The sequence below is a fragment of the Schistocerca piceifrons genome, chromosome 5 (assembly GCF_021461385.2).
Source record: "Schistocerca piceifrons isolate TAMUIC-IGC-003096 chromosome 5, iqSchPice1.1, whole genome shotgun sequence".
In the NCBI taxonomy this organism is placed as follows: domain Eukaryota; kingdom Metazoa; phylum Arthropoda; class Insecta; order Orthoptera; family Acrididae; genus Schistocerca; species Schistocerca piceifrons.
In genome coordinates, this window is record NC_060142.1 from 359629157 (window position 1) to 359642456 (window position 13300).

The 13300-nt window shown below is 38.3% G+C and overlaps 1 protein-coding gene and 1 non-coding gene across 2 annotated transcripts in view; both read left to right on the forward strand.

Moving 5' to 3' along the window:
* LOC124798989 (dynein axonemal heavy chain 10) overlaps nucleotides 1-13300 on the forward strand; it is a 1080466-nt gene that overhangs the window by 342286 nt on the left and 724880 nt on the right. The window lies entirely within an intron of this gene.
* Trnat-ugu lies at nucleotides 5379-5454 on the forward strand. Its single transcript has one exon. It is a non-coding gene; the product is annotated as a tRNA-Thr (tRNA).

Here is a 13300-nt window from a genome sequence, read left to right on the forward strand (position 1 = left end):
AACAAACAGTAAGCAGCATGTTACAAACAAAACATTAAAAATAAACCTAAATGATGAAGTCACATCAGATCCCCAAAAAATAGTAAATGGTTTTAATGACTATTTTAGCAAAATAGCAGAAAACCTGATAAAGAACAACTGCCACAGGCCAAATACTCAACACCAAACACTAATAGAAAACGTACCATTACAGGCATCAATGTTTCTTCACACAGTCTCCAGTCCTGAAGTACTTACAGTTATAAAAGGACTAAAGAATAAGTACTCCAGTGGTAGTGACAATATTCCTGATTTAATTGTAAAGAAATGTGGAGAATCCATTGTAGAACCCCTAACCCACATAATAAATGCATCCTTTACAAATGGAGTTTTCCCTGACCTACTAAAGACTTCTAAAATTACCCCACTTCACAAAAAGGGCTCTAAAAATGATGTAGCCAATTACCGGCCCATAGCACAACTCAGCTCATTCTCAAAAATATTTGAAAAATTATTTTACGCCAGATTGGAAGACTTTACTAATAAACTATCCTTATTGACAAAACACCAGCATGGTTTTAGAAAGCAAAAGACAACTACCACAGCTATTTATGAGTATCTCAACGAAACCTTAAAAGCACTGGATAATAAGGAAATCACTACTGGTATCTTTATCCAAGGCGTTTGATGTAATTGACCATACCATACTCCTTAAGAAGTTAGCAAATAAAGGTATAAGAGGAATTGCAAACAAATGGTTAGAATCTTACCTGTCAAACAGATTTCAAAAAGTTGAAATTAATTTTGAAAAAAAGAATACAACTACCCATCAATCTACTGTCCACTCCTCTTACGCAATGCCTATTAGATATGGTGTGCCACAAGGCTCAATCCTGGGACCTATACTGTTTCTGCTATACATTGATGATATAAGCACAAAGCTTGCTACAGGACATACCACACTATTTACCGATGACACAAGTATTCTAATAACGGGTACTGATACAGAGGACCACAACCAAAAAATTAAACCGCTTATGTCGTCACTCAGCAAATGGTTCAACGAGAACAAACTGATTATAAACATACAGAAAACAACGTACATCAACTTCAGACTCTCATCCCAAAAACAAGAAATGCCTGATGTGATTCTAAGTAACCAAGAGCTTATGTGTGTGGACTCTGTCAAGTTTCTTGGCATATGGCTGGCAGAAAATCTTAAGTGGGAGACACACACAAATTATATCTCAAAAAAGCTCTCAACTGTGTGTTACATTTTAAGGATACTCAAAAAATCAGTCACAAAATCTGTTCTCATACATGTATATTATGCTTACTTCCATTCTACATTACAGTATGGAATCATACTTTGGGGGAACTCACCTGAAGATAGATATATTTTCAAAATGCAAAAAATGGCAATACGCATAATATGTAATCTAAGACATAACGAATCATGCAGACAAAATTTCAAAACAAATGGCATTATGACACTGCCCTCTGCTTACATTTATAATATTGTCTCATTTGTCAAGTCATACCTGTTAAACAATGACTGCACACTAAAATTCAATGGAGATATTCATAACTATGCAACAAGGCAGCAATCTGACCTACATATGATTCAGTCCAGAACTACCTGCTACCAAAAAAGTGTTTTAAATGTTGGGATAAAAATGTATAATAATTTACGCAATGGAATCAAAGCAACAAAGAACCCAAGAGCCTTCACACATAAGTTAAAAAAATATCTCTTGGACCATTGCTTTTATGCAGTTGATCAATTTTTTGAAAGGGGTTAAAAATGTAAAAAATATGATAAATGTTCAATTAGGTCTGAAAATTATATACTGTGCATGTCTATGAAATACACTGGACTACTTTACTATTACATTTGTATTGGCTTTTTGTATTTTACCATACAACATTTGCATTTACTGTTTTGTTAAAGATAGCTAACTTCCTCATTGCAAAATAATGTAAAATCAATTTATTAAATATTACCTGCAAATATGTTCCCTTGACCTATCCAATATCGTATGTAAAACCTTACATCTCTTTGATTTGTATTAACTGTTTTGTTGAAGATAGATAATTTCCTTGCTACAAAATAATGTAAACATCAATTTGTAAAAATTACTGTAAATAGCTCTCTTGACCTATCCAATATCATATGTACAGCTGTACAATACTATGATTGCCTGGATCAATAAAAATACAATACAATACAATACAAATGTCTTTAGCTCCAGCACAAATTACCACACTGTCCTGCTTGTCATAGTTATATTTTACGATGTTTTTCGTCACTTCTTTGAATCCAGCACCTGGTTTAACCATGCCTGTGACTGTTGTTGATTTACTATTTACTTGCAGTTCTTGAGAAATTCCTTTGGCATGACCATCTCCAAAGACGTCGACTTTTGATTCTTTCTTCTTTGTCACACACATCGGTTTTTGTTTATTTGTATTTTCACTTTGTTGCAGAACGTCATATTTGTTTTTATCACAAAATGTGATAGATTTTACGGAGTTTGGTATTGTTTTAGTGGACAAGGGATTACCTTTGAGCGACACTTTTATCCACTCGGACGTTGTTTCACTGTCTTGTATCACTTCACTAGCGTTTTGCTTATCCTTATTGCAGGCATCACTACTATTCGACAGAACACTATACCCGCTTTTATCTGCAATTATAATTTCATTTGTTGCCTTTGATGCCTGTCTATCGCTTCCTTTCCACTTCTCATAACCTACCAGGTTCCCGTTTTGTGCCTTAATTGTTTTATCATTTAGAATATGGTGCAACTTCTTCAGCTCACAGTTTTCATTAGTTATATGTGTAATCTCACATCTTAGAACATCTACAATTTTTTGTAAACTTGAAATGCGTTCGTTTAGTTTTTCGATTTCACTTTTACAGTTTTCACAGGATTCCTTTTTTACAACAGAACAGTAACTTTTATTCACTCGTTCACTATGCATCACTACACTTGTTGCCATCTGTTCACTCAACAACTTAATCTCTTCAGCTTTATTCTCAGTCACACTGTCTTGTTTGTTAAGGTCACTCATTATGTATCACTTAATACAAAACAGCTTTTGCAGTGAATTACCTTGTTTTTAATCACTCGTCTGCTGCTGCTCTGCTGTCATTGTCATCTTGGATGTGCACGGTTGCAGCAAGTTGTAATTCTCTCGGCGAGGTGTCTTGTTTATCTCAGTCAGCTGTCCACCTGCTTGCTGCTCCTGTACTCAATGGCTGCTTCCTTAGAACCTGCTCACTGATTGGCTGCTATCCTACTGTGGGCTTGAAACCCCAGCGCTGATTGGCTGTAGGATCTCTTCCATTTAAATCCCAGTTAACTGCTCGAGTTCGCACTTCACTGTCACAGTTTGTGAATTCTAGTTTATTGTGCCCACATGCAATATTCCTCACCTGGGGCACCATATGTAGGGTTTGCCTACTTTGTTTCTTCATTGACTGTCCTCCGTGTCGATGTAATGTGTTGCTACAATGGCTGAAAAATGGGTTTTGTAATTTGGACACCGACTACTGTAAATAATGTAGCCAACAGGTGCACAGTTGCATTTCACAGTAGTTTACTTTCACTGTTTAAGCCTCCCAATAATACACTGTTATATATGGCCACTGCACTATTGTTTAACTTTCGATAAGCCTCATTAATAGATACTGCTACAATAGTTTCCTGTTGAACATCTACGAGTAGTAAAAACCTAACCACAATGTTCGAAGTTCTTGAAGAATAGAAAGGTACATATGGAGCAGATGCTGTGACTGTTTTTAACACACTGCCTAACAGTGTAACACTTATTACACTGTTAACTTGATGCATTGTTGTCATTATAGCCAAGACAGGTTCCTCATCTGAAACTTGGCTGTGGACTGACTGACTCGGTACAAAAAAACAGGCTCTTATATTTCTTCACAATAATAGATACTGAAACTATGCTGCCATCTCTTGAAAACCTTACCTGTGGACTAATGGTCACTATCACCCTCGAAGTAGTTCCCATCTGCACATACACACCAGTCCCAGTGCTTCTGCCACTGGTCATACGTTTTCTGGAAGTCCTGTTCTTTGAGGGTTTTTATCACCACCAGCAATGCTTCTTGAATCCTCTCTAGAGTGTTGAACTGACGGTCTTTCAACTTGAGTTTCAGTTTTTGGAATAGCGTGAAGTCACAAGGTGCCAAATCTGGCAAGTACAGTGGGTGGGGTACAACCGCCATGTTGTCTTTTGCCAAAAAGGTCCTGGTGAGCAAGGACGTGTGGCAGGGCGTTTTGTTGTGATGCAGCAGCCAGTTCCCTTGACGCCCAAGTTCGGGCCGTCATCACCACACATTTTCATGGAGCCATTGCAAAACATCACAGTAGTACACAGAATTCACTGTTTGGTTGGGTGGGACAAATGCTTCATGCACAATTCCCTTGGTATCAAAGAAAATGTCTTGTGTTGTGTGGCCATCGGGCCTTCCAGTGTGAGCATCATCTTCAACACCTGTACGGCTGGCCCGGAACTAAGCCGGCACTCAAACACATGCATACAGCTCATGCTCTGTCCCCCAAACACTTGTTGAATCATTACAAGGGTATCTGTAGCAATTTTCCCAAGATTCGCACTGAATTTGATACACACATGCTGTTGTGTTCGCTGATCTATAGTAAAATCTCCACACATCAGACACTGAGTATTACGGAAATCACTGTGGACACACAACACCTCGTCCCAACTGAATGCCACTCCACACACTTACTTATCAGATATGCAGCTCTTACCACTTAGTGGTGCAAAGATCTACTACTCCTACTTTCCAGATGGCAGCACCAGTCCCAAAAATTTTAGATTCCACCTTGTACACATTGATCAACGTTAAATTTACAGAAATTACATTTAAAACTTAACTCATTAAATTAACTGGATACATTGAAAAATTGGTTCTTTTTAACAGTTTCTTCTACAGCAAGGGTTAAGCCGAATTATTTCTTTAAATCGTGCCCGGTCGGGGCACACATTCTCAACATGTCCGCAATGAAGTGTATCAACGCCTGCTTGCAGCTAGGGTGTCAATTTAATTATCATTTCATTTCTAGCAAAGCTGCATGGTCATCGACAGTAACTGTTCTTTCGGGAACAGATACTATCGTCATATATAGTTTAAAATATGGGTTCCCGGCCTTTGACCTTCTTGTGCGAACGCACACGCTGTGCCCGAACTCGTACGGGACTTGGTAGATTAATCTGCCAGGAGTAATGAGTATGATGGGCAAACATCTATTAGGCGCACTACTAATGTAGTGTTGTGGACATGTTGGGAATGTGGATCTCACGGGGGGCGTGCAAGGGATAAGTTCCTGCAGACGCACTATCCTCTGTGCCTGCGGTGGCTCAGATGGATAGAGCGTCTGCCATGTAAGCAGGAGATCCCGGGTTCGAGTCCCGGTCGGGCACACATTTTCAACATGTCCGCAGTCAATGAAGTGTATCAACGCCTGCTTGCAGCTAGGGTGTCAATTTAATTATCATTTCATTTCTAGCAAAGCTGCATGGTCATCGACGGTAACTGTTCTTTCAGGAACAGATACTGTCATCATATATAGTTAAAAATATGGGTTCCCGGCCTTTGACCTTCTTGTGCGAATGCACACGCTGTGCCCGAACTCGTACAGGACTTGGTAGATTAATCTGCCAGGAGTAATGAGTATGATGGGCAAACATCTATTAGGCGCACTACTAATGTAGTGTTGTGGACATGTTGGGAATGTGGATCTCACGGGGGGCGTGCAAGGGATAAGTTCCTGCAGACGTACTATCCTCTGTGTGCGCGGTGGCTCAGATGGATAGAGCATCTGCCGTGTAAGCAGGAGATCCCGGGTTCGAGACCCGGTCGGGCCACACATTTTCAACATGTCCACAATGAAGTGTATCAACGCCTGCTTGCAGCTAGGGTGTCAATTTAATTATCATTTCATTTCTAGCAAAGCTGCATGGTCATCGACAGTAACTGTTCTTTCGGGAACAGATACTATCGTCATATATAGTTAAAAATATGGGTTCCCGGCCTTTGACCTTCTTGTGCGAACGCACACGCTGTGCCCGAACTCGTACGGGACTTGGTAGATTAATCTGCCAGGAGTAATGAGTATGATGGGCAAACATCTATTAGGCGCACTACTAATGTAGTGTTGTGGACATGTTGGGAATGTGGATCCCACGGGGGGCGTGCAAGGGATAAGTTCCTGCAGACGCACTATCCTCTGTGCCCGCGGTGCTCAGATGGATAGAGCATCTGCCATGTAAGCAGGAGATCCCGGGTTCGAGTCCCGGTCGGGGCACACATTTTCAACATGTCCGCAATGAAGTGTATCAACGCCTGCTTGCAGCTAGGGTGTCAATTTAATTATCATTTCATTTCTAGCAAAGCTGCATGGTCATCGACGGTAACTGTTCTTTCGGGAACAGATACTATCGTCATATATAGTTAAAAATATGGGTTCCCGGCCTTTGACCTTCTTGTGCGAACGCACACGCTGTGCCCGAACTCGTACGGGACTTGGTAGATTAATCTGCCAGGAGTAATGAGTATGATGGGCAAACATCTATTAGGCGCACTACTAATGTAGTGTTGTGGACATGTTGGGAATGTGGATCTCACGGGGGGCGTGCAAGGGATAAGTTCCTGCAGACGCACTATCCTCTGTGCACGCGGTGGCTCAGATGGATAGAGCGTCTGCCATGTAAGCAGGAGATCCCGGGTTCGAGTCCTGGTTGGGGCACACATTTTCAACATGTCCGCAATGAAGTGTATCAACGCCTGCTTGCAGCTAGGGTGTCAATTTAATTATCATTTCAAATTAACAAATCTCATTATGCAAACAATACTTTTGACAAAACTGTTAATTACTTTGGAGTTAATTAAGGGCTGTCTTTGCTTACATGTGTTCGAAGAGAGCCAAATAGATGCTTTAAGATTACTAGTATTTCTTCTTCCAAATGTTTTCAATTATTACAGAATTTACATTTGTTTATACATCAACAGTAGAATTTAAGTTACTAAACAATTACTGATTTCACCCTATAACAAACGATACTAACTAGGAATAGTCAAAATAAATTAGAAAATCATTTACATACATAAAACTAGATATGATACATTCTTTAAAACTGAGGGTCAACCTTTCTCTTTAATGTAAATCGAGATTAGATTCACATATGTTAATGGTATTAGCTCGAAAATGAAAAAAAAAAAAAAAAAAAAACAACAAAAAAAAAACGAATTTAAGTAGGCAGATGGCAAAACAAGAGGGGAAGTAAACATATCCCAGCTTGCTTCATCACACACTGATAGACTTCATTTCTTAAAAACTGCATTACAGGGAAAAAAAGATATTGTAATTGAAAGTTTTATCCATATTAATATTATAAATGTGAAAGTAACTATGTCTGTTACATTTTCATGACCAACCCATGAATCTATTTCACTGAAATTTTATGTGGAGATAGCTTGAATTCTGAATAAGAACATCAGCTACTTTAGAAAGTGTATAGTACAAGATACTAATTGGTTTGAAGAATATTACATACATTAGGGAGAAATATTTACTCTTTGAAAAAGCTTATACAGTCTTCAGTGTTTTAATCCATACTTCATATAGAGTAGAAGTATTGTTGCATAATATGCACACCATATAATGTATAGATATGTCAATAGCATAATGCATACATGCACACTCCTGTTCATGCCCCACTGTACACACTGCCTGGCAGCAATGGTGCTCATGCCAACACAATGTGCATTAGGACAGCTTTGGAGAGGGGAGAGCAGGGTGCACTTTATGGGCTATAGTCACCTGAATAGGCAGACACATGAGGGCAGCTAATGTTATTGCACGTATGATAGCGTACTTATTCACCATCACTCACTGTAACAAAACTACTGATATGCAAGCACAACTGCAGCTAACAGCTAGTTTCAGAATAAATTCCAGAAGTGTTAAGGAACATTACTGGAACTGTAATTATTCAATAGTTTCCCACCTCCATAGCCGAGGTTGCTGACATAATGTAATGCAGTGGTGCTTGACTCAGAGGTAAGCCGGTTCGAATCCTGTTTGTGGATGAAATTTTCACTTCCAATATTCAGCTGGAAAGTAGAGGAGAGGTGGTGATGTGAAGTTCCTGATCACTTGTCCTTGTGCCAATGATCTAGATTTATTTCCAAACCTGTCCACAGTGTCTCATGAAATGGAAGAGACATTGAGGTTGGCGATACCCTTGGTGCTAATTGCGAGGAGTAGGCCATGTGCTGGCACCATGTTTCACCCTATTCCTTCCCTTCATCCCTAACAACACAAACCCAACACTGTGTTGTCCATAACCCTCAGCACAGTCATGCACGCGACACAGATATACATTTTGTATCACTGGAGGAAAGCAACAGCAAACCTCCTCCACTAGGACCCTGCCTTCAGCAGTGGTGCAGGGTTCCTGATTTGCTCCCCTGTATTCATATCCTGAATATGGGACTTTGTATTGCAGTAGTTCATATCAATAATAATGACTTCAACTGTAGTCATATTGGTTAGGACACATGATGATGGCTATTAAAAAATAAATACAACCGACGGATGTTGGCTCCTCTAATAATTAAATGAGTAGATGCCAGAAATTAAATTCTTGTAACAATTTACCAGTAGAAAGCTTACAGGGTGTTTTAAAAATTACTAAACTGAAGGTTGACCAGAAAAAAAGAAGTTAGGCAGGAATTTGTAAGATTATGGAAAGTAGCTAGCACAATTTTAATACTAGATGTTTTTTCATGAAATCAGTGATTCATATTTTGGTTGGGTCACTGGAAAAGTATATTATAACAAGAATATATGAAGGACGCCAAGGAATTCCAAAATTTAGATGGATGATTAGATTGTCAGTATGTAGACTCAAAATTTAGACTGATATTAAAGAACTGATCTTGACGTGCCTTCAGGGTAAAATGGAAATATAGAATTCACGGAGACACTCATCCAATCAGTGTCTCCAAAACAGCTTTGGCATTGAATTTTAGCTGATTTATTCAAATTTTTTGGCATTTAGTATTCACCTGTAACTGAACACTACCCTCATTAACCAATAATTAAGGGATTTGCATTCTTTACATGAGTTTTAAGTTATCAAATATTTAAAGTTCATGTTTTACACCACAGCACAAGAAGGAAATTGCAAGTGGCAAATGGCTATAGCGAAGGTGATTTTGATCACCCAATGGCTTTTCATCCTGCTCATTACAACTTGAATGTTAGAAATGGGTATTTACACAGTTTGAGAAGTGATTGTCTTTCAAGCAATTAACAAGAAGGCATAAATTTTCACATAACAATGACTTTGTCTAAACTGTTGTCAGAAGCATTAAATGGAGTGTAGTAAAAATTAATAGTGACAATAGAGCATTACAAAGCTCCAAAGCAATATAGCTCTCCAGTGGAATTTCTCATGGATATCTTTTAAATAGAAGACGTGTATGGCTTGTGGTAACAATGGCACAAAATTATTTAAAACCAATAATGCAGACATAATGATTGTTCAAACATTATGTCCCATCACCAATGTTCCTTTCATTGTTCTTTCTCAGAAACTGCTTGGAACATGAGTCATAGACTGTTTTAATATCTAGATAAAATTCATAATATCAGTCAGTTATTTTGCTGCAGTAAGTTTCACTTACAAACACATGTTGAGACCGGCCCTGAGAACCTATTATGTCTCTTTATGTGTTCAGTTACATGGACTGCCTAGAGTGAACTTTCTAATATTTTCAAGAATTTCCAGCCTTTGATCTGCTTCAAGTTAATTGGTGATATCTTTGCTGTGTGGTCTTATTATATGGTTGAAATTCTTAATTTTATGATATAATTCAAATCAATCTCTTAAATGAAAATAAATTCGATAGATCTTGTTATAAATACAATACTGAGTTTTCTGAAGTTTGTACTCCCTTATCTGATGGCCGCCTTGGCACTTTTGTGTTCATTAAGCTCATGTGTGAGTAACTTAATTTCAACAGCTACCATTCCTACATATTTTCTGTTACAAACATCATGAATAAGATTTTCAGCAATCTTGTCAATTCTTTCACTTCCAAAAACATCCTCCTCCACAAGTATCCAGGCAGTACATACTTCCATGTCTTTCTTTGTGAACATGACAACCAGCTAACTATTCATTGTCCAAATGGCTATAGCGGAGGTGATTTTGATCACCCAGTGGCTGTTCATCCTGCTCATTACAACCTGAATGTTAGAAATGGGTATTGTACAAATCATTACACATGTGTCCTCTCTGTCCAGCAGCTTCTGTATTGTGCAGATGGAGACTTCTTGCTCACAATTATCACCCAATCAGCTTCTTACTTATCTTTGTTTCCCACTTTATTTAGGTTCAGAGGCCTGTGAATCATGATCCATCACTACACTGAGTGATCTTCCTTTTGTCTCCTCCTCCTCCTCCTCCTCCTCCTCTACTCTTTTTACCCATAAAAAAATCCATCTCCATTGTACCCTGTATTTAACATGCAAAAACCACTGCTTGCACTTAAGAAAGCCTTCCTTGACACTATTTTCGTATTCTGTTACTTTGCTGTCCATCTCTTTATCTTGCCTTGCCACCTACACTTTCATATTACAAGACCTCCCTCAAATCCAAATACATTTTGTTGCAGATTAAGACTTTCAGTGATGGAAAGTTAAATACTATTTCTCAGATACTATCTGGTTACAGGGGAATGACAATAGGGAACAGCAAAATGAGAAGCAAAATACTGAATTTAACTGTCAAATATTACTTCCCAAGAAAAACTGATGATCAGCTGTTGCATTGTTGATTGAAGATGAGTGGTTTATATGTAGTACTAGTACTGGTGTTGGAAAATAGTTATACCTCTAAATCCTAGTAAGTCCCAAAACCAAAATGAATCACTGTCATGTTCTGAGGGCTTTGTGACTGAATTAATTCAATTGACAGAGTTGAGTTGAACTGTTCCTGGTAAGTGGAAGAAAAAATATGTCATTTTGTCCATGGTTCCCCCCGTCCCCCTCCTCCTTCCAATCTTCCTATTTTTGGGAACAACCAGTGTCTTTCATATATAGCGACCTCACACTGGGAACCAATCATAGAAGAAATTAGATGGATTTGGGTTTTCTAAATCTTCTGAAAAATGCTTGGCTCTTAGGAAGGTGATAGGGACCAGTAGCCTAGCAGAAGGGGGAAGGGGGGGGGGGGGGGAGATTGGGGGGGGGGGGGGGTTCATCTGTCTCCAGGCCTGTTGTGGAAGCATCAGATGAGAAGCACTGCATGCATTCTACAGGACAACAGCTGTGATTAAATTGCTCATTATATGTAAATGTTGCATGTTAACAAGTCATCAGCAGATAAAGGAGCTGACAGCACAAATGGTGAGATTACTTTATGAATTCCAGTACCATATAACATAATGTGAAAAAAATATACCACCAGGCAGTAATGAACCATATTAAATCACTGGGAGTAGATATGATGGAAAACATGTAAGGAACTCATGAAAAGAATGATGGAATCATAGTACCAAATATGCTAATAAATTACAACACGGAGAAAGAAAGTTTTGATGGCTAAAAAAACATAGTTCTTGTGTGACATGAAACCGAAACATGCCAGAAATATTTTTTAAAATTTATTTTGTGTGTTGTGGTTCCAGCTGCAAGCATATAACTTATATGTGGAATGTGTCATACACTGATGTGCTAAAAAATTATGACCAGTGCCCACCATGAGACTGAGTGCCGTGTGGTGATGTTGCAGGGATGTGACATGATAAGGAAAGTATATAACCAAAGTAGAGATGAATGGGGAGTCATTCTAGCAACAATACAGGCTACAAATGTGGAAATTTTCAGAAATATGCAGCTTTGACAAAGGGCAGATTGCTGTGGTCTGGAGACTGAAATGAGCATTTTGGAAAAGACAAAGCTGGTCAGTTGTTCATGTACTACTGTCATGAGCATCTGTGGAAAGTGGTTGAAGGACAATGAAGCTATGAGTAGACAAACAGGTGTTGGAAGTCGATTCCTCATCACAGAACATGGAGGTCAGAGGTTTGGATGTTCTAGAAAACAGAATAGTATGTTATCTATGGTGGTTCTGATATCAGAGTACAATACTGGTGCAGGAGCAAGTGTTTAGGAGCACACAGTTCAGCATACATTGTTTAGTATTGGACCCTGCAGCAGTTTACCTTTCCAGTAGTTTGAGGAGCATGATAGTAGACTTATTTTGATGTCTTGACCACCAAATTCACCTGATCTAAACCTGATGGAAAACAACTAGGATACTACTGAGTCACCAGCTCCACACCTACAAATCACTGACAGGTAACTTATGGGAATTGTGTTATCAATGAGTAGATATGTAGCACTACCTATCTTCAAAAATCTACTATGGACATGTAGACTTTTACTGAACAGTATGTAAATTCGTTACATCGTGTTACAAATGCTGGAACATTGGATCACTGCTACCTACACAATATTATAATGGTAATAAACATTTCATTACACAATAATACATACAAGTGCTTTTTTATTACATTCAATGCTCATAACTTTTATGTTGTAGTATGCAGATCATTACTGATACTTTTTAATTTATGGAATGTTATATGATGCCACTAACAGATTTGATATGAGCTGATAGGACATTGTATGTCTTGACACTAGAGTAATATACTCCTTTGTTACCATGCTGAGGTTTCTGTCTCTCTGTGTAAATTAAGTTTATCTTATGTATCATTCTCACAAAATGCCATTGAATCTGTATAATTTTTCATTTTTCCCCAGTTAAGGATATCCCTGATAGAAGTTCTGGCATGACTTGGTAAGATTCTCAACTGTTGAGATGAACTCTGTTCATGAAATTGATGACCCTCTTTTGAATAATAATAACTCTCTTTGCTGGATGTTATAACCCCAATATATGATGCTGCTAATCTTGTTTTAACATAAATAAGTGCAATATGTCTCTAATATTGCCTCTGTTTCACAAATGAGTTTTACCATTCAAATAATAAATGCTACAGAGTCCAGTCTTCTACAGAGTTCCAGTATCTGTCCTGTAATTGAGTGTACTATCAACATTTATTCCATGGAATCAAGAAGAATTTGCTCTTGATATTACTTTGTGATTACATAAATAATCTTGTATTTTTCATACTGTGCAAAACAGTATAATCAGTGGCTTCTTGACATTGAGAGAGACCGTTTGATTCAAA